At 41.7% G+C, this 18731-nt stretch overlaps 3 long non-coding RNA genes and 1 other non-coding gene across 4 annotated transcripts in view; 2 read left to right on the top strand and 2 right to left on the bottom strand.

Annotated features, from left to right (window-relative positions):
- Window positions 1–10625, bottom strand: part of LOC135296351 (uncharacterized) — a 65060-nt gene extending 54435 nt beyond the window's left edge. The window contains exon 1 of the long non-coding RNA XR_010358413.1: window positions 10542–10625. This is a non-coding gene — a long non-coding RNA (uncharacterized LOC135296351). The remainder of the gene's footprint in view (window positions 1–10541) is intronic.
- On the top strand, window positions 9586–15363 carry LOC135296350 (uncharacterized). The gene is made up of 6 exons (XR_010358412.1): window positions 9586–9660; window positions 11360–11409; window positions 11862–11931; window positions 12491–12568; window positions 14058–14110; window positions 14718–15363. It is a non-coding gene; the product is annotated as an uncharacterized LOC135296350 (long non-coding RNA).
- Window positions 14458–14527, top strand: LOC135298288 (small nucleolar RNA SNORD50). The gene has a single exon (XR_010360286.1). It is a non-coding gene; the product is annotated as a small nucleolar RNA SNORD50 (small nucleolar RNA).
- Window positions 15357–18352, bottom strand: LOC135296352 (uncharacterized). Its single transcript, XR_010358415.1, has 2 exons — window positions 17686–18352; window positions 15357–16494 (listed from the first exon to the last, which is right to left on the bottom strand). It is a non-coding gene; the product is annotated as an uncharacterized LOC135296352 (long non-coding RNA).
- Between the last annotated feature and the right edge of the window lie 379 nt (window positions 18353–18731).

The raw sequence follows: 18731 nt of genomic DNA, 5'->3' as shown, positions 1-18731 counted from the left end.
GCCACTGCCTCACGCTCTACCTGATGCTCCCTCCCAGTGCCTGCAAGGCAAGTCCTGCCTTTCTTGCAGAAATGTAGGTACAAAGTAAGATCAAGTTACTGCAGATCCTAGCGAGGTCTGTGGTAACTCAAAGTAGGGCGACAGCAGGAGAAGAACACATGGAGCTGGACCCACATGATTCCCAAAAGGTGAGGACATGAATAACCTCTTAGTCTGCTTCTGCCTACAGCCAGTCTGGTAGGCTGGGTGAGGTTTTCAAACACTATGACACTCCTAGTAGAATACATATTAATTATGCTAAAAGTATCTTAGTTTATCCCTTTCTCGCATGTAATAGACAAACCCTACAATCAGGCTGCGTCACAAACTCCCACTACAGTCCATAGAAACTGCTTAAACATGTCAATAAACTGCAGAATCTTCAAGAGAAATGAAAGATAGCAATTAACAGGGCAACTGGCACCAGCCAGGGTCATATGGTAATTCTGTCAACTGTGACAGCTCCTGTGGGAGTAGTCAGCTGCATTACAGCAAATATTAATGGTTTTCACTGTGTATGCAGCTACCAGGGCCATTCAGCAGCTTCTTCAGCCCCATCTGGCATCCTAAGTTCCCCTACATAACACCAGGCTGCCCGTGGGCAGTGGGCTGCTTGCCTCAGCTGAGAACAGGTAGTGGCCAGACCTTTTTGTGTCTTGCACAACACCACCACAGGCTTCCACCTAGGAGTTCCTCTGGAGGAGGCTGAGTCAGCGCTGTTCCCAGGAGGGATGCACTCAGATCTGATCACTGGTGCCCAGCACTGCTTTTTTGAGAAGGAATGGAGAACCTCCTGATCATCCATTCCTGGTTCACAAGAGGACCTAGCTTAGGGATTGCAAAGGATGCTGATGGGAGTCAGCAGAGTCTGGCAGCAATTGGAGATTAAGGAGCACCAGAGGATTCATATCAACTCAAGTTTCAGACCACAATTTTTCTGATCTGCAAAAGCCCTGTGTTTAGAAACGATGTGTGCTCATTACCTCTGGCAGAGCAATGTTCCCAGTGCTGACAAGGGGTGGCAGCCTTGTCCCATCCTTTCCCTACACAGCACATGTAAAACTGAGGACCAAAAACCAGGATGGCCTTGTCTTACCCCCTCTCTGCTGTGGAGCACACAGAGGGAGCCTACAAGTTCTGAAATGCCCAGGTCTTTCCCTCTGTTGCCCTGAGAGTCTGGATGAGCTCCTTTGAGTTTTGGTGAATATCCAAGAGAGCACAACCTGGCAAATCAGGTTAGATCACAGGAGGGCCTTCAGAGGCCACCTGGTATGAACAACGTCCATGACAGAAGGATGCAGTCTCTCTGGTATCAGGAGGCCTATTACCTGCTCCAGTCAAGAACATCAGGACAAGGCAAGAATATCAGGACAGGGAATGTGTGCTTGTGTACCTGGTAAAAATTTGCAAAGTTATGAGTTCCCCCCTAAGAAGTTATCAATGTTAGTTTACTTTCTCTTAAAGTTAACAAATTACTTACACAGTTGAAATGGCTTACTTGGGTTTTAATGAATATTGTCATGGTTATAGGATTAACTGTGCTGCCTGCCTCTTTCTGTTCTTTACAAATACAGACTTCCACCTTTAAACACTGAACACATTAATCTTATATATCCTAGGGCGGAGTATCACAATTGTGTTGCTCATTAGTAGGGCCAGTCAGAAGTTTTACTATTTTTATATAAATAGTTTCTTTAATTTAATTGTATTTAGATAGAGATAATTTCTTCTTAATAGTATGAGAGTAAGTATCAGTGAACGGTAGAACAACAGTCTTCTTAAACATCTAATATTGATTATTTTAACGGTTGAATCCTTGCATTTAGGCATAACTAAATAGGGGTACACCGCATTTTGGAGGGATCAAGCATGAGGTTTCACATCATATTTATAGCACCCCGAGTATTAGCTGTCAGGGGACATCACCCTGCTCAACAATTACCCAGCCCAGAGCTTTTGTTACCACCACTTCCTTTCTGTTAAATCTAGTGGTTAGATGGTCACAGTCTCAGCTCAGCTCAGTCAGCTCAAGTCATCTCAGGTGGCTGATTTGCTAGAAAACTAAAGCAGGAGAAAAATTTTAAAATGTTTTCTATTGCACCAGGTAGTTGCTTGTAGCATCCTGCAGCAGTGACAGAGAGAAGAATAAGGTGATCCCTTTCCACAGGAGCTCTAAGTTCTACTTAACTGTGAAGTTAAAACGCTGTAGAAAGTGCTGTTTGATCTCTCCGTGTATGAAAAAAGCTGAGCTGCTGAGAGTAAGACACACTCACAAAACCTGCTAACTTTTAAGAATAAGACAACATGGAAACAAAATTCTGCAATAAAAGATTTCAAAAATACCTGCATCTGTGCAAATTTCATAGAAGGAAAGACTTATGCACCATCGTAAGTGAAGACTTGATGCATAATTATCATCTACTAAAATTAATATACTGACACTGTAGCTAAGGTAGTTACATTTTCCTACATTTTTTAATTATATCTGTTTTAATATTAATACAATTAGTAAAATAATATGTATGCCTATTTGATTTTCTTACTTTATCAAATGAAACATTCCAAGCAGTTGAAGAAGTGTCTGAGAAATATCCACTTCAAATAGAGTGCCTCTTTCTTACCCAGAATTCTGTACTTATCATATCCAGATTCAATTCCAGATACTGGAATGTAGTTTTACAACTTCTGTTATAATAGTTCACGTGGTATTTCATTTTAAAAATAACAAAGTAAATATGTGTTGTTTTTCCTGATTGTGAAAAGTGTGATTTTAGGATATTGTAAGAAATAAGATACAATTTGTAAGAAAGGCTCAGAAAGATGGCAATATTAAGAATAGTTCTGGTAAAAATAATCAAATAGATCAGTAGCCTTGTATTCTCTAAGAGTCAGAAGCAGCCTCTTGTTAAGGAACATGAAGATATATTTCCTATTTAAAAATTGATTTGACATTTAATCTGCCAAGGCTGTATAAACATGACAGAAAAGCCTTATTTTCCCTATGCCTTGTTAATTAATGAAGTGATTGCAAGTGATAGCAGTAAATGGCTGGGCCGTAGAGCTGTGAGAAGAACATTAAATAGCAGTTTGCTCTTCTCCCGTCTCATCACTTCAATGCTTTCATCTCACCCGAATCTGTTCATCTCATCACTTAAGGATGAGAAAAGCCAGTAAGATAAGTAGCAATTACACACCAATTAAATAAAACATATTATCTTCCAGTAATATGCTGTTTATGTGGAACAATGTAGAAGAGATGTAAACACTGTCAGAAAATGCTGTTCCCAATCACTAACAAAGACTCAGACTGAAATTTCCCTTAAGTATTATGGGCATGCTGCTGCAGTAGTTCAAGACAATGAATGCTCCTCTTACACAATAAAATAGTTACAATGATGTACGCCTAGAAACAGCACACAGAACTGCCTTTGAAAACAGAGGAAAAATTAGCTGATATAATTTAAAATTATTGATATGAACTAGTTTGCCTGCCTTAATACACCAACTTTGTAACTTCTTTTAGGTAATCAAGTGTATAGGGTTTGAGGGATTTCTTGCATAAAGCTTAGTTATGCTCAGTGGCAATTTTAGCCATATAAACTGATTAGATTATGGCACTAAACCAAGTATGTCAGTATAAGCAACCATTCTACTTTTAGATTAACTTTGCAGCAGAAACCCCAAATATCTGCCAGAAGTGTGCTCAACTTCAGAAAGGGGAGATACCTAAAAACGAAGATGTTGTTAAAAATGAAAGTAACAGAACCCTCAGAAGTGGTATGCACATTAGATCCTCACAAGTGGTATGAAGACAAATTCTGTCTTGAAGGCACAGAATCACCATTCAAGGCTTGTAAAAGGGCAATAGGGAACTCACATTACACATCAGTGTAACACTGTCTAGTCATCAAAACTAACAATATATACCTTTTCAAACTCATGAATCTGACCCCCATAAGGAAGCCTGTTCAGAGAAAATTAGGCCATGTAATTGCATTCATTTTTTGCTCCTGTGTTCTGTGTGGAAAATTCGGGAAATTCACTGCACCGCACCACTTTTGAGGCTTTTGTGAGGGAAGTTGCCTCCAACTTCTCAAAGATGCTGCAGTTTCAACATGACCAAATGATGCTTTAAAGGAGGCTAGCGAAATGTAAACTTCTAATTGTGGTGTTCTCCTTGAAATTGCTCTGGTGCTAAAGAAGGGAAAGTAGCAAAAAGGATTATGCTTTGAACAGGTTCTACAGAAATCCAGAAAACTAAGCCTCACACCTATTCCAGGGAAATAAGCAAAAAGCTTATTATAAAAAGTAGAATTAGTGTGCATTTAGTTAATTATGATCTGTAGGGCAATGGTCAGAACACTTGGTAAACTCACAATACATCATCAAGCATGTGAGAAATTGATCTAGTGCATGGGTTCCCTAAGGCCTGCTAGCAAATGATTTTAAGAAAACTAAGCAGATGTGAGATAAAAGCAAAAGACAGGAAACAGAAGGTAGAAGCAAATGGTTAATTTTCACGGTGGAAGACAGCTACCACAGGAATCCGCATGACCTACACTGGTGAACTCACTGAATTATCTGAAATCGGTGGTATGCAGAGGGGTAAAAAAACCTAGTAATCATTTCTTTATTGCTGATGCGAAAGTAGCTGCAGGAGCTTAAAAAGCCTGAGTGAGTACAACAGCAAGACATGAAATTCAACACAGATCAATATAAAGCACTGCTTAGCAAGGAAAGCAAACACAACAGCAAATGCAAAACAAAGGGCGCAGCCTTTATTGCTCCAATGTGAGATCCCCAGTTATGACAGACAGCTCTTGGAAATGTCAGCTCCATGCACAGAGCCAGCCAAAAAAGGACACCAGAGTTTAGGAAGTGCTAAGTAACAAAAAAAGAAAGCAGAGAACATCATGGTACTCTACATAAGACCAATAACCTGCTTCCTGAACAGACTCTATAGTCTGGGAGGCCAATCTCAAAAAGAAAGCAAAAGAAGTTGAAAGCAGATCAGGCGGAGTACAGTCAAAGGTAGGAACTGATTCCCCTATGAGGAATGATTAAATAAATGAGGTTTCTTCAGCCTGAAGAAGAGATTGGGGGGGTGAGTGCTCAATGAGGGGATGACTGTGGAGGGAAGGATTAACCACTGCTTCTTTTAAAACTGTGCAAAGAGCAAACAGAAAGCAGATACAAAGCGAATTAAAGGAGATGCATTTCCCTGTAACACTAATTAAGTTCTGGTATTCCTTGCCATTGTAATTGGGCATGCTAAAATTTTATAAAAGGCTCTGAGAAAGACTGGACAAATTGATGGATAGGAAATTAATGGAGGATTGTTATATTCTCATGCACACAAAAATAATAACCTTCTAGGAGGTTTCCGAGCTTTATATTTCCAGAGGCTGGGCAAATACCTGGGGAAGGACATGCTTGTTCTACCCCTACTCCCCTCCCTAGGCATTTACTTTGGGCTACATTTGGAAGCAGGATACTAGTAGGTGGTGGGGGTTGGAAGACCTTTGATCTGACCCAGTACAGCTGTTCTAATTTTTAATTAAAAAATGCTTGTCTTTCTGTGACACTGAAGTGACAAAAAAAAAAATCAAAGAGAGACCTGAGAAGTTTAAATAAAAAATTCTGGTATGTGCAAAACACTAAAAACAGGGTCACATTCATAAGCTAAATTGTTTCCCAGCTCAAGTATTTAATGATGTATAACGTGAAATATGGCAAAGTCAGCTCAGGAGTTTGCAATGAGTACTATCTGTTCTGAAAAGGAAGAAATTAAAGCTACATACAATAGACTTCCTGCTGGGAGGGTGAGAGGGAAGGGAACTCAGCATCCCAAAGGATGCACCAGTATAAACCCCAAACTAAACCAAGAGACATGAGTCATCCAAGCTACAACATTATTGGAGAAAATCCAGGAAGCCAGACCTAAAAGAGGAACAGAAAGGAAGTGGGGGGAAAATAGATAGAAATAAAGAGAAAGAACAAGAAAGAAATAATTTAAGACAATAAAAGAGAACTTTGAGAGAGTTGCCTAGACCTGAAAAGCAATGGAGGTAGTCACACCACCAGACTTCCAGGCTGACATACATTTGTGTGGGCCAACACAAGAGTCAAACCAGTACATCCCCATTATCTCAACCAGCACTTCCTTCTGCCAGCACTGACACTGTGCATGAATGTGAAGCCTTGTGGTGAGCTAAATTCAGAAGCAAGTCATCTATAAACTAACACTTTATGGCAAGCAGGCTTGTGGCTCAGACCAGCCTTAGGATCTCTCTGGAGAGTGGCAATAGAGGATCAGTTCTTGGTCTACAACTTGCACCCTCATCCAGACAGCTGGGACATAGATTAAAGATGTGGAAGCCTGAAGGAGGGGGGGAAATGCAAAGGAAGGAACCCTACACTTTGAAAAATAATCTATGTTTGTGGTGTAAATTTTTACTTTGGTTTGGTTAACTTTTTTCAGACTTGCAATTGTTGTCTACCTACAGTAAAGCTGTGCTTCACTTGACCCAGAAGCTTGCCCAGCGCTAGCAGCCTTGGGTGATGCTGAGAAATATGAGACACACTTCTTTGGGGATAAAAGGTTTGCAAAGCAGTGCATTCAGGCTCTGCTAGTAAACCTGTACCCTCCAACGTAACAGAGAGATGAGGAGTTTCCTCTGCCAAGTTCCAAAGCCAGGGTGCAGTAGCACTGCACAGTGTGAGGCTCCCCACACTGGGTGCTCCCCCATGTTTCACCTGCAAAGCTCACACTACAGAGCACCCCGCAGCCTTGGACAGCCCTCAGTCACCTCAGTATTTATAGGCTTCTCATTATCAAATGCAAACTAAAACTGTATTCATTTATACTTATTGTAATGTAGTCCAGGCTTAATTGTGTTTTTACCCCAAAAAGAAATTCCAGTCTTTGCTAGTCTTTGAGACTAACATGCACTAAAAGCCCTTGACAGGCACTGGTAGAAATATGGAATTATTTAGCACTTAGTAAAGGAATGGTAAGGAGCTGCCTTCTTTCTTTAGGGGTAATTGAATCTTTAACCCTGATGTCACTAAGGAAGAATGGCTCAACACTTTCTGTACCATGTGGCAAACATCAGTTTTGAGGCCTTTTGAATAGGTCAGATGGAAAGACAACAGCAGCATAAATTGCTTGCTTGTCTGTGCCCAAGCTGGGCTGCTGAGCACTCCCTGAAGCACGAGCAGCTCTTCCCCGGTGCTTACAGCTTCTCACTCTCACTCCTGCAGAAACAGCAGCTGAAACAGCTGTGGTGGGAGGCATTCAGAGGAAAAGGCAGCATTGCAGACCTCCGTCCTCATGGCCCCTGTTCAGCACAAAAGGGGCCAACTGCAGCAATCAAGATTTCAGACAGGTGAAACGGGATGTATAAGAAGAAAAGCAGAGAAGAGTGTCATCTGCTGCCATGGACTGCAGAACAAAACTTGCTTAAAATTTTGGAATTTTAAGTAGCTATTTGGTTTTCCTGGTAGTATAAATCTCAATAATTTTAGGAATAAAATTCCCAAGTATTTTCACACCTTACAACTCACTGTTCTAGATTTCCCTTATCTGTTTCCAACAGCTAAATCCTCCTAAAAAGAGTCCATACCTGGAACATTGGTTTTTGTTATATTGTTAGTAAGTTGTCAAAACACCAAACATTTTTTACAGCTTTTCTTCATCCTTCCTTGTTTTTCCCTTATTTCTTCAATTAAGTTGATTGATATACTAAAACTTTCAATAAACAGGCAGACAAAAAACCCCACTATTTATAAACAGCTAGTGAGACCCTCCATAGCTGAGAATTTAGGATGTGGTTTCCCATCAGTTTAAACATCATCTAGGCTGTAGTGCTCCTGTTATCCCCACTGTAGCTCAGGCACCTTTCACTAAGACTTTCTTTCACTAACTCTTCCACAGCAGTACAGGAGGCAGATTCAGATGGAGACTAAGTCACTTTATGAGGTGCAGCTGCACAATTTCAAGTGGCTAAACTGTGGTGGAATAGGGTGAATCATAAAATGGTTTGAGGTGGAAGGAACATTAAAGATAATCCAGAAATAATAAAAATAACACCCCCTGCCAAGCCTTCCACTAGATCAGGTTGCTTACAGCCCCATCCAACATGGCCTTGAACACTTCCAGGGATGGGGCATCCACAGCTTCTCTGGGTAATCTCTTCCAGTGTCCCACCACTTTCACAGTACAGAAGTTCTTCCTAAAGTCCACTATTAGGTTCACTGTGGAACAATATCCTTAGACTATATGTATAGAGTGAAAAACTACAGAAAGCTCAATTTTTTGCCAGCTGTGGATAGGAAGAGATTTTTCAGCTCTTACAACTTGTAATGTTATACAGGGATATAGTATCACATGCTACTTCCAAAAAGTAGGAATGGGTGCGCCTGTGGTCAATGTTTCAGAAACATCTAATTAGAGCCGAAGGAAAGTTGAGGCATCAAGGCATAGCTTCAGAAGGTTAACCAAATGGGTGACCCAGGGAACAGGAAGGCAGATATAAGAAACAAGTATTCACTCTGGGGGCAGCAGGGAAGCTGCCTGGTGGAAAAGGACCTGGGGTGTGGGTGGCTGAACAAGAGCCAGCTGTGCCCAGGTGGTCAGCAAGGCCAATGGCACCTGGCCTGTGTCAGCAATAGTGTGACCAGCAGGGCCAGGCAGTGACTGTCCCCCTGTGCTCTGCAGTGGTGAGGCTGCACCTCGAGTGCTGTGTCCAGTTCTGGGCCCCTCACTGGAAGGACAAGAGTCCAGAGAAGGGCAACAAAGCTGGGGAACGGTCTGGAGTAGTGTGGGGAGTGATTGAAAGTTGGGGGTGTTGAGCCAGGAGAAAAGGAAACAGAGGTGTGTGACCTTCTCCCTCTCTACAACTCCCCGAAAGAAGCGTGTAGCCATGTGGGGGCTGGCCTCTTCTCTCAGGGAATCAGCAGCAGGACAGAGCACACAGTCAGTCCATGTAAGCTGCACCAGGGGAGGTTTAAGCTGGACATTAGGAGGAATTTCTTCACAGAAAGGGTGATTAGGCATTGGAATGGGCTGCCCAGGGAGGTGGTGGAGACACTATCCCTGGAGGTGTTTAAGGAGACACTGGATGTGGCACTCAGTGCCATGGTCTGGTTCACATGGTGGTGTTTGGTCACAGGTTGGGTTCGATGATCTCAGGTCTTTTCCAACCTTAATGACGCTGCGATTCTTCGGGAAACACGTTCTTTAAGTTTGGGAGCTGCACCAGGTCGGCTCCTCCCTCCCTTTAGAAACTCGCACAAAGCCGCTCAGTGTTTTACATACGAAAGCTCTGAGGCAAACCGAGCGAACACGGCCCGCTCCTCCCGTCCCATGGCGGCCGCGCCGCGCCCAGCCAGGCGGGAGCGCGCGCCGCCCCTCAGCGTCCGGCCCGCGCGGACAGCGCGACCGCGCGCGCCCCCGCGAGCCGAGCGCGCGCCAGCTCCGAGCGGCGTCTCCGCCCCTCGGCCCGCGCGAGGCAGGGGGCGTGGCCAGCCTCGTTCCCACCCCGCAGCGTACATATAAAGCTGGCGCGCGGGGGCCACGCCCTCTCTTTCCCCGCGGAGCGCCTGCAATGGCGGCACACGGTAAGGCGGCGCGGGACGCGGCGTCTGCCGCTGCCCCGGCGGGGCGGGGTGGGGGGGGATGGCTTCTTCCTTCTGCTTGGGCGTTCGGGCGGATCGCCCGCAGTGCCCGTCGCGTAGTGCTTGAGGCTGGAGCCGGCAGCTGAAGCCCTCACCCTTGGAGGTGCGAATAGAGCTAGGCGAAAGGCGACCCTAATCCAGCTGTGGGGCCGCAGCCGCCCGTGCGCGGTGCCCTGCTGAGAGCCGCGGAGGGGCGAGGGCACTTGGAGAGGACTACATATCACAGCATGCCCCGCGGGAGGCTCCCTGGCGGAAGCCGCGTGCCGAGGCGCGGGGCAGGCTGGGAGCGGTAGGCGGCGGTGACCCGCGTGGCGCTGCCGGCCGGCGCCATTTTGATCCGGGATCGGCGCGGGGGCTGCCCCGCGGTGCCCTCACACCTCGGCTCGTACATCAAACGCTGCGTAAGGCGGAACCGCCCTGTTCGTGCGGCAGAGGGTTGGTGCACACGCTTGTGCTACCCGTAGGTCTTCTTGGAGGGCTCAGCCAGCAGCATCATGGCATTGCTCCGCAGCAGACTTACGAAAGTGCTGTGGAATCCACATAGCGTCCCAAGGAAAGACCCACAACATTTAGGTGATACCTGATGTAAATCATAAGATTGTGTTCTAACTAATTATGTTTTCTTTATTTTTAAGTCAATGGCACAGCATAATAGAGATTTGTTTTAAAAGTATGCCGCCACGACCCCAAAGTACTGACAGAAGCCCATTGTGTGCTTAAGATGCCTTTTTGTCCCCTCTATGAAATGCTGATGTCATTGAACCCATAGCACTTCAAAAGAATGGGAAATAACATTAAATATATCGACGATTCCAGGCTCTTACCTGCAAGCAAAGATGAGGATGTGGGTGGATTTACACAGGGAGTTGTCGGGTGCATTCATTGTGTGTTTAATTAGCTTGTCTAACAGTCTGAGTCACACGTTAGATGACTGAACAGTAAAATTTTGGAACTTAAACCATTACTAACCCTTGATTATTGAGTTTAATACACTCAGCATAAAGTTTATTGCATGCAAGAAGTAGAAGCTTGAGTCTTTCTATAGCTTTAATTGTTTTTGTGATATGAAACAAAATGCTTGATAGGTTATCTTTTATGGCTCAATGCGTTTATTATGTCTGTAGTAGAGGGTGAGATACTTTAAATAAGCACATTCAAGTGATAATGTATTGTCACACATTTCTTGAACTGCTTGAGTCAGTGGACTTTGATAATTGCTACATGATTAAAACATTGCTACAACATTAAAACATTCTCTAAACCAACTTAAATCAGTTCTTATAAGTGATTAAAATCTTTCCTTAAAAGGTCTTTGGACTGAGGTTTAACAGTGGGGATGTGTAGTTATTTCTACAATGCTTTTTGTTATAAATGAGCGCAATGGGCCAGTCGGGTCAATTATATAGCCAATTTATTAACACAGAAAAGAGAAAGCAATTTCACGTGGGTGTAGCTTGAAACTCCTGTGTTGTTTAAAATTGCATTTCTTGCTGCTTTTCTCGTGCAAGCTTGTGATTTAGTACTTAACGTGCTGCTTCTGGAGATTGTGTTGATGATTATTGCCTCTTAATGTGTGTGACTTACTGGCCTGGTAATATGAGTGCTGATTTCAAGTTTTAAGCCTGTCCATGTTTGTTTTTAGGTGTGATGGAGAGGAGGTTTTCAGTGCTGCCAAGTACGTCCTACATTAAGGTAACAGCTTTGGAATCTTTAATGTTGCTCTAGAAGTAGTACTGCATTTCTGGTTTTGACCAATTTAATAAATACTTGTGATTTATAACTTGGTTTCTGGCTTTTTTGTCTGACAAAGTATGGGAAGTGCCAGAGAGTTGTCAGTTTTGTATGGCTACTGAGTGGCACAGAAAGGAAAAACTACATTGCATTTTCATAACTGCCATCAAAGTGATAAGTAATTATTTGATAATTTTTGTGTTTCATGCTCTTTGAGTTAGTCTGTAGGTTAGTTCTTAGACTTCCTTTGCTTGCAAAATTTCACCTGTTCCAGAAGAGTATTGTTGCATGAAAATTTTAGTTTTTTAGTGCTTGGTGATTGTTTCTGACATAGTGACGTGAGAGATGATGCTAGACCACAGCAAGAGATATTTTCTAGTTTAAAAGATAATTTTTCTTATCTTTAATTTTAGCACTTCATGGAAGGACTGTCAGAAGTAGAAGAATACTTGGTACACACAAGTGGATTTTCCTGAAAAATGTGTATGTTCTAAATGACCAGTGGGGATAAATTAACAATAAATGGCTTAGAAAACGATGCATAGGATTAAATTAGTAGTTATGTCATTAGCTTTTAAATTGAGGTATCCGTAATTTTGGGCATCTTTGACATGGTCTAGAACTGTGTGGGCTGGGGGGTTTGGGAATAGGTATTTGTATTGGAGGAGCTGGCAAAATTCCTGTCCCGAAGTGTTCATATTAAATTTAAAGTTTACTTCAGAATAGCTTTTAATTGTGAATTTGCACTTTATTGGGAAATAAGTATGAAACAGTGTAGTCAAAGAAAACAGGACATCTGGATGCTTGTTAATATAAATAAGCAAAAGTTCCCATATTTTAATAAAAATGTGTATTCACTTTGTTAGTGTATAGTTATAGTTATCCTCACTGCTTACGAAAGAAAGAACTCCAGGATCTGTATTCATTTAAATTTTACTCAAATGCTTATAGCCAGTTGTTACAAAAGTAGAAATTTGTTGTTTTTACTGGCTTATATTATATGTGAACTTGTTGTAATTTGGGATTTTACTTAAATTTCTAGAGTGGCATGAACAGTTTCTAGTAATGGCAATGTGATGTGTCCTGAAGAAAGGTTTCCTCGCAACAGGAAATAAAAGAGGTAATATTTATTGATGAAACACCAGGCGTTTTCTGTTGATAATAAATTATTCCCTTTTTAGTACATTGCTAGTGAAAGAGGTGAGGGTTGTCTTGTGGAATGTATGAATGGTGTTGCATTTCTTGTCACTGATACTTGTGGATAATGGTGAATCATGCTAAAACTGCCAAACCTGGTACATTGATGAGCAACTTCATAAGGCTTTGGCTACTGAGATCAAGCCACTTAGAATTTTTCAATCATAAATCATCCGAGTTGATGTTGGTTTAATGGTTTAGTGCTGTGTACAGGTGAGGTGCCAGCATGCACCAGGCTGTGAATAAGAATGTTGGTGCGTTATTGAAACCCACCTCAGGTCTGTGTTGACACAAATAAGTGTCACCAGCATTGCAGAAGCTTGCATGTTTAAAGAGCAGAGAGGAGGAAGTGTCAGACTTGAACTATTTTGCCTTATAGTGTAGTTGGGTGTGGTCAGGAGGTGGTGGTAGTGTTTGAAAACTAGTGGTGATGTTTGCACTTCAATTTAGGGCTCACTCAGATGTGAGCATTTAGGAAAAGTCACGTTAATGACAAAGGTGGAACTTGATGGTAAATTGTAGTGAATTCTAAAACTGTTTCAGCTCTAGAGATAAATTACTTCACAAGAGCTGGTATGATGTACTTGAAGCAGGCAAAAAGAATGCTCACAAATGCTTAGTGTGCTTTAAGAATAATAGATGTGGCTTCTCCAAGAACTTCATTCACACCTAAGTATCTAAACTTAATATTTTTCAGTGAAATTCTCTTTACCTCGCTGGTGTTTAACTAAAACCACAGGCTGGTTTTAGTTAAAAAGTTAAAACATAGAGAGTGAGAACTTCTCATTTTCTTGTGTTGCTACACATCTGTAACTTTATTCTACTCCTTATTCAAGAAAGGTACCTTTAAATACTTTGTTAGCTACCAGTCCTTTCTTTGAACAACAGGTTTTGTTCTAGTATGTGAAGTTCAAATGTACAAGTGAAACTTCTTGTGCAGCAGTGCTGCCTGTAAGATGCTCTATTGTTTAGACAAGTAGAAAGGGGAGTGACTTCATGGCTGAACTAGAGAAAAGTTGGAAGTAGCAAACCTTGTGTTAACTAACCCCAGTGCATTTTATGTCTTTGCAGAGATGCTTGAATGTTGCATCTGAGTAGAATGTATGAATTCCAAGAAATATTTTTGATCCTGATAGGGAAATAGCCAGTATCAGATATCTTGATAATCCAATTGTAATTCCCCCTTCCTATCATAGTTCCTACCCAGATTGAGCAATAGCTGGGCAAGAGAAGCACAACAAATCTTACTGTGACCTGGCTACACTTCTGAGTGAAGTTTCACAGAATTTGTAGTGTGCTGATACTAATGCAGCACATGCAGTTTGGTCTGTACGAGAGGCTAAATAGATGTCAAGTTGTATTCTGTGTGATGAAAGACAACTTCTCCGAACTAATAAATGTCTTTTTTACAGGAAAATGGGTTTTATAGAAAACAAGTAGGAACAAGTGCTTTTGGCTTATTCAGGTATGTAACTGAAAAGCTTCTAAACATTTTATAGTTCTAAGTCTAAAGTAACTGTGTTTACAGTTCAGATGCTTTTGCATTGTGATAGTTACAAACATTATTGATCAATTGATATGGTAAAAGTCATAGTTGGCATTTACAAAACACTTGTTCCCCAAGGCACAGTGTGAGCTGATAGCTGTGCCTAACCTTGCTTAGCTTTCAAACCTACGTGAAAATTTTTAAATAAATGTACATTATTACTGAAATATAACAAAATGTTAGAAATTTTAATACAAAAACTAAGCAATCAGAAACCTTATAGAATGTTTCCTACTAGAGTTTTTGTTCATGTACTACTTTTGTCTCATCTGTGATGATCCTATCCCGAACCTGAACTCCTGTTGAAAAACTTAATACGGATCCGGAATCTGAGACGAGACCAAAATACTTTATTTTTAAACTTTCTGAGAAGTATTAGTCTTTCTGAGTTTAGGGCTTTTGTTGGTTTGTTTTTGTTTTCTCAGAATTAGCAGCATGCTAATACAAACTGTTGTGTGCTTACTTGCAAATGAAAATTTCTACCTTGAATGAACCATTTTACTTAGATCTTGTTCTCCTTTTTCAGTGATTAATTGGACTGCTTTGTCAGAACTGCCTGACAAATGTGGATGATGTAACCAGAAGGAAGTGTAACACCTGAAGAGATTTGTGGCTTGGAGTGGGATGCTGTGCTTTTAAAAGCCTGCTGAAACACCTGCAGTTTTCTTTAATAGATACCATCTCTGCTATTTAAAACACCATCTTTCCAAAATACTGAACTGTCTTCTGTAGGAAGTATAGCAGTAATATTAGGGAAAGGAATACATGGAAAACCCCTTGACTTTTTACCCTTTTAAAATACCACAATGTCTACAGCTTGCATCACTGTATCCTAGTGAGGGAGTGAGGAATCTGTGTTTTCTGGGCTGCCACTTCAGCAGGAGAAGTCTGGTACAACAGTGGAACTGCCCTTTAGGGATACACTGGCAACAGTACTTGATTGCTCTCTGGGGGAAAGAGGTTGGTAAAAGAGAGGGAAAAGAAAGTTATGTACATTACAACTTGGGCTTTTGTCTTGGTTTGAAAAGACAGGTGTCTGCTGAGGAAGAAAGTTGCCTCCCTTGAAATGAAAAATATAAGCTTCTTCCCTCTGTTATAATTTTGAAATTAAGGGGCTCTCAGGCAAAGATATGGGACTAGGAATAACAGTTCTTTATTACGAAAAATAAAAGTAAGAATAAAAATGCAGTAATACAAAACAACACTGACAGAGTCAGAATACAGCCTGACAGCCTTGTTGGTCAGGGTGTTGGTAGCAGCCCAATTAAATGGTGGCTGCAGTCCTCCTGGATTGTCAGGTGTCGTTCTGTTGGAGCAGTGATCCTGTAGAAGGGTGGAATTCCTCTGAAGGTCCAGTGGTGGTGTACATGGGCCTGGTGATCATCTGGGAATCCAGAGGCTGACTGGTGTTCCAAAGTCTCAGATTATATCCAGGTGGGAATGTTTGGCCACTCTCTCTAGGTGGAGCTTCTCACAATGGGGTGATGAAAGTTTATCAGTCATGCAGTGAGACTCAAAGGCCCATTAATAGAAGATATCTTCCTGGGGGGAGCATTGGTTGTTGAAGAGATAAAGAGAGCTGCCCAATTAACAGAAGATAACTGTCCCACCTTTAACAGATGGCAAATAGAACAACCCTATAGGTCATGGGGGGTAGCTGTTCATCAATGACAAATTTCTCTGACAAAGTAGTATGAAGTATAAACACTACCAGGAACAGCACATAAAGCATTGGAAATGTCAAAAATAAGTATCCATCAGCCTACTGAAGTGGATGCTAAGGATCTTACTGAACCTCAGGAGTGTATTGGCTCACTGAGCATCTCCTATGGCTTGCTTATTAAGAAGTGACCGGTCTATTGAATATCAAGATAAGCAGAAATAAACTAGAAAATAGGTTTCTCTTCATTGCTTTCAATACTTGTTTCTGTTAACAAATGTTTCTGAGAATGGTGCATATTTTCGTGTGCCATGTTTTGTACATGCTTTTGAATAAAGATGGAAGATGTTAAAGTCATGGCTCTTGCACATCAGTTGTGGATCACACCTGATGATCACTGTGTTCTCAAGAGCTATGGAGGCTGTGTGGCCTTGTGCTGACTGGTGCAGCAGGTACTGGGCACACAAAGCTCTGGGCACACAAAGCTTGAGTGGCTCCAGGAAACTACTGACTGTACTCAGGAAGTCAGCAGGTAAGATTAGTCTCAGTCTTCTGCCCACTGCAGATCTGCAAAAAGTGGGTGCTGTTAACAGCATCTAGTAGAGCTGCTTGGCTGGTAAGTCCAGAAGTTGTCAGTCCTCTTCTGGATGTTAGGATGTCAAAGAGCAGAGAGATGGTTAATAGAGCAGCAATATTTGCTAAGTACTTTCTGGGTATTCAAAGGGATACATGGCTTCATTACAGGGTCAAAAGAGCAGCATATGGTTTTGAGAATAAAGGTACCATCTTTGTCCTTTAGGCTGATGTTAATACAGAATGTTAACTTTTAAAGATAATGCTATATGTGTGTGCAGTATACCTTGTGAAAGTGAGTTTATCTTGTGATGTAGGAGATGAAATAGAACACTGAAGGTTCAGGGTTGTGGGTGGCGTTTCAGGTGCCCAAAGTTTTCATGACAGTCTTGCTTTGTATGTTCTAGAATGTTGGCTGGGGATGGTTGGGAGGTGGGATTGGCAGCAGATAAAGGATGCCAGGAAATAAAGTTACTGCATATTAGTGTGGTGGAGGTGTGTCTCAAAATGTTAAATCATAAGAAAGATTGGCCTCTGAGCATATAAAAAAGTAGATGTGGCCACTGGTGAGGTATCTTCAATATTGAGCTGTAGAACTTCCTCAAGGAATGATCTTGTACTTCAGCGCTACTGAAAATTGGTAGCCAATAGTAAAAATGTGTATTAGTAGTGTAGGGAGTCAAGTGATTACAAAAGTTAATTACTGTTTTAACCATGACATGTTCCAGAGGATTTGGTTTATAAGACCAGTGAAAATTACTATTTTTATAATCAATTTTAAGATGGAAAAGATGGCTTTTTTTGCCTTGTGAGAGGGGGTTAATATGTTTTCAAACCAGTTGTGGATTCAGTGCTGGTACATTTTCTGGAGTGATGTTTGATACAAGTGAGATAAGGAGATGTAGCTTTGGAGAGTTACAATGTGACACGTTTGGAACACCTGGCATGGGATTTCTCTGCAAAAGCATTTCATGAAACTTTGGGTTTTCAAAACAGATTGTTAAATTCAAAGCTTTAAGATTGTGCAGTAAACAGCATGAAAGCATTTTTCTGCTTTTGTGTTTTAGTCCAGTGAAGTCTTGCACTAACCATCATTAGTGCGGAGCTAGAAGTGTCAGGTGGCTGTTGGGCTGTGGTCCAAGAAATCGGTGGTTAAACAAACTCTTCTGGAATGTTGCCATTTATCGGTCTTAGTAACTGGGCAAAACCAGCAGACACTTAGTAATTAAACAAATATTGAGCTTAGAAGCAAGAGAAGTACCTTGCAACCACATGGAAGATTCGAGAGTAGCTCTGCAGAAATGCTTTGCTGCTATTGAAGTAACAAGGTCCTTATTAAGGTGGGAGGTTTTCTCTTGCTGAAGAACTTGTCTTACTGGTGAAGGCTGTGATCTGTAATCAAGAGTTGCAAGTTGGTGAAACTAAGCTAGCAGTGGTTATCTTGCCACAGCACCCACACTGCTCCGTGACTGCCAGTGCTGCTGTGACACCTGCTTGAAGTATCAGATCCCAGTGAACAGGAATTTCAGAATAAACTGTGCTGTCTGGCTGCCATCCTGCAGAGGAGTGTGTGACTGGCTGCAGCTATATGGTGTGTTGGGGTTCTTACCATCCCTCCTGCAGGAAAGCTCTTAACTGTATAAATTTGCCATACAAAGTTTGGGGTATGTGTTCTGCCAATTAAAAACCAGCATCGAAATTAAATCAGTTGGTAAAGAAAAGCATTCCATAGGACATTCAAACATGGACACAGCAGAATCAGCAAGTGTTTGACTTTGCCCAAGGAAAAGTTATTCTTTATACTGAAGGGTGTTCAGCCCTAACTTTGGTAGCTTTACTTCATACTCCCTCCCTTTGTCCCAGAGGACAATCTTTGAGCTATCATCTGGAGTATGAAAGAATTTAACAGAAAAATAGTAATTTCAGATGACTGAAGTACACATGGAGGCTTTATATGCTATGTAAATACATGTCTGATGATTTGCATTCTTTATTTTTTGGTGTTACAACCGGTTTTAGGAGCATTTTTGCTTGTCTGCCCTAGTATTTCCCTCCGAGGATATAAACTGGAAAAGTACAATTAGAATGATGAATTCTATTTCCTCTCGAACATCATGTGGCTTTTTAGTTGATAGTCCAGTTGAGCTATCAGGGCTATGAAGACAGTACTTCTCTGCCATTGTCTCAAACTTCCTGCAGGCTCCGGAGGACAAAGTGGTGTTTGATGCTCAGAAGAATGGCTGTATTGAGCGGGACAAAGTCTGCCTCGTTCAGTATTCTGTCTGAGGATGACCAGTATAAGGAACA

The sequence above is a fragment of the Passer domesticus genome, chromosome 3, assembly GCF_036417665.1.
Source record: "Passer domesticus isolate bPasDom1 chromosome 3, bPasDom1.hap1, whole genome shotgun sequence".
In the NCBI taxonomy this organism is placed as follows: domain Eukaryota; kingdom Metazoa; phylum Chordata; class Aves; order Passeriformes; family Passeridae; genus Passer; species Passer domesticus.
This window is presented reverse-complemented; position numbering and strand designations above follow the sequence as displayed.